Source organism: Chenopodium quinoa, unplaced genomic scaffold (assembly GCF_001683475.1).
Source record: "Chenopodium quinoa cultivar QQ74 unplaced genomic scaffold, ASM168347v1, whole genome shotgun sequence".
NCBI lineage: Eukaryota > Viridiplantae > Streptophyta > Magnoliopsida > Caryophyllales > Amaranthaceae > Chenopodium > Chenopodium quinoa.
Genome location: NW_018744080.1, coordinates 98,251 through 100,832, shown reverse-complemented (window position 1 = coordinate 100,832; position 2,582 = coordinate 98,251). Strand labels below are relative to the sequence as shown.

General features: G+C 36.3%; 1 long non-coding RNA gene across 1 annotated transcript; it reads right to left on the bottom strand.

The window, feature by feature from the left end:
- Positions 1-1,292: 1,292 nt before the first annotated feature.
- On the bottom strand, positions 1,293-2,371 carry LOC110691635. Its single transcript, XR_002505324.1, has 2 exons — positions 1,914-2,371; positions 1,293-1,502 (listed from the first exon to the last, which is right to left on the bottom strand). It is a non-coding gene; the product is annotated as an uncharacterized LOC110691635 (long non-coding RNA).
- Positions 2,372-2,582: the final 211 nt, after the last annotated feature.

The window sequence follows — 2,582 nt, the reverse complement described above, 5'->3', positions numbered from 1 at the left end:
CCGTGCCGGCCATTTTCACAGGCCAGCCCACGGCACGACACGACCCTCGTGCCTGGCGGGCTCGTGCCGTGCCGGCCACGTGCCGGCCTGCGGGCTGGTGCAGTTTTCAATTTTATTTTATTTTTTTTTTTTTATATGACAACATTATAAATTAATAAGTTTATAATGTATATAAGTTATAAAATTATAATTATAAGTTTTATAAGGTTATAACTTATAAGTTTATAACTTATAAGTTATAAGTTATTAAGTTATGAATTTTATAATTATAAGTTTAATATTTATGTTTTATAATTTGTATATTCAATATTTATATTTATATATTTACTTTATACTATTACTTTAAAATTTAATGTTTATGATTTATTAGTAATTGGTATAATTTTATTTTATTTTAATATGAATTTACCGTGTAACATTACCGTTGGCCCGCGGGCCGTGCCTGCGGGCCGGCACGACGGGCCAGCACGGCGGGCCATGGCCGTGCTCGTGCCGGGCCGTGCCTGGAAATTCTCAACCCTGTCCGTGGCACGGCCCGTGGCACGGAAGTTGAACTTCGGGCCGTGCCGTGCTTGAATTCGGGCCGTGCCGGGCGGCACGCGGGCCAACCCGGCCCGTGCCCAGGTTTAATACTCCAAGTCACCACAATTATTATCAGTATTGCCTCTAATGGTTTATTAAAGATCGATTTACAAAAAGTAACTATTAAACTATAAAAGGGTCAAATTAATCAATTGTTCACGCACAACTAGTAAAGTCGGTATTTTAATTTTTAAGTCCTTGTGTCTATGGGTTGAAAAATATTTGATTAGAACTGTTGTTTTGTTATAGGAGGAATTTCGGATTCAAAAGTAGGAGTTTCGTACTTGTGTGCAAGATCAAGGTACATACACGTGGCTAGATCTTTTATAAAGTGACTTACGTGATTTACATGTTAAGTGATTTCGAACCATGTTTAAATGATTGTGATTTTGAAATGTATTTTAGTGAAACATGTTTTTAATTGTTTGGTCTTAAATATTTATATGTTTTATATGCACTAGTAGAAAAAAGGTGATTGCCACCGGTTCAAAACCCCTAAATGCCACCGGTTTTGAACCGTTGGGCATTTGGGGGTGGCAATACTTGTATAAAAAGTCATCGGTTCAAAAACGGTGGCAATAACATACATTGCCACCGGTTAATAATAGACACCCACTTTTTTCAAAAAAATAAATTCATTACTTTTGGCACCAGTTAAAAGTGTCCAATTTTTTTTTTCTATTTTCACTTTAAAATGTCAGACAACGATATTAAAAAACTGCAATAATATATTCATCAACGATATATTCATCAAATAAATGCCAATAATATGCTTTTTCACTTAAAATTGTGAGACAACGATATATTCATCAAATGAATTATTGCAGTATTTTACAATTTCAAAAAAAAAAAATTGCAAAATCGAATTTCCAAAATCAACATCTTGAATCCTTTTGCTTGAATCCTTTTGCTCTGTGAACCTGCATCAAATTTGGACACCAAAATAAATAAAAACCCACAATAAATTAATTTTTAAAAAAATCAATTAAACGGTTAAACCCAACCATTCGAAAATCAATTACACCCAGAAGATTCCAAAAAAAACCCAGAAATTGGTCCGAAATTAATTGAAAAAAAAATCCGAAATACAATAACATCTACTAGAAAATCAAGTAAAATAGAACAATCAATTAAACCAAAAACCCAGAAAATCGGCTAAAAAAAAGCAAAAAAATCATGACAATTTCAAAATCAATTAAACCAAGAAAAATCGGCTAAAAAACCCAAAAAAAAAATCAAGGCATTTAACATGAAAAATTAAACCCAGAAACCCTAACCTCATATAATTAAACCCAGAAACCAGAAAAAATTAAAAAAAAAAAGACACATACCTTCATTATTCGACCATACAAAACCATGAAAGTGTGAAAAATGATCGGTCTTCGTGGCGGTGGTTAGTGGCGGTGGCGGTGGTGGGCTTTGAGGGGAAAGAGAAGTAGATCGAGGGAGAGAAGAAGGGACGAGCTCGAAGTGCGGTGGAGGGCGGCTTCATTGTGTGGAGGCCTTTGAGGAGGGCTTAGGAAGGAGATGAGAAGGAGTAGAAAGAAGAGATTAGGAGAGAGAAGGAGGCAGGAGAGGCGAGCTGAGAGGAGAGAGAAAGAGGGGAGAGGCGAGTTGAGAGGAGAGATAAAGAGGCAGGAGAGTAAAGGGAGAGAGGAGAGGCTTGCTTAGGGTTTATAAAAGAGCGGTTTTTTTTTTTAACGTTGCCACCGGTTCAAAACCGGTGGGATTAATATTTTCCCCACCGGTTCGGTTTGAACGGGTGGCTTTATCATTTCACTTAAATCCCGCCCATTTTTTCCCCACCAGTTTTTAAAAATCGGTGGGCATAGTTCGGTGCCTTTTTGTAATTTTCTACTAGTGATGGTTGATTATAAACTTGTATTGATATTCAAGATGTTTAAAAGGAAATTTTATTGTTTAAATCATCCCGAGTATGGGATATTGGAAGGATTATCTATCGGATTTATTAATTGGATTGGAAATATGACTCCCACTAT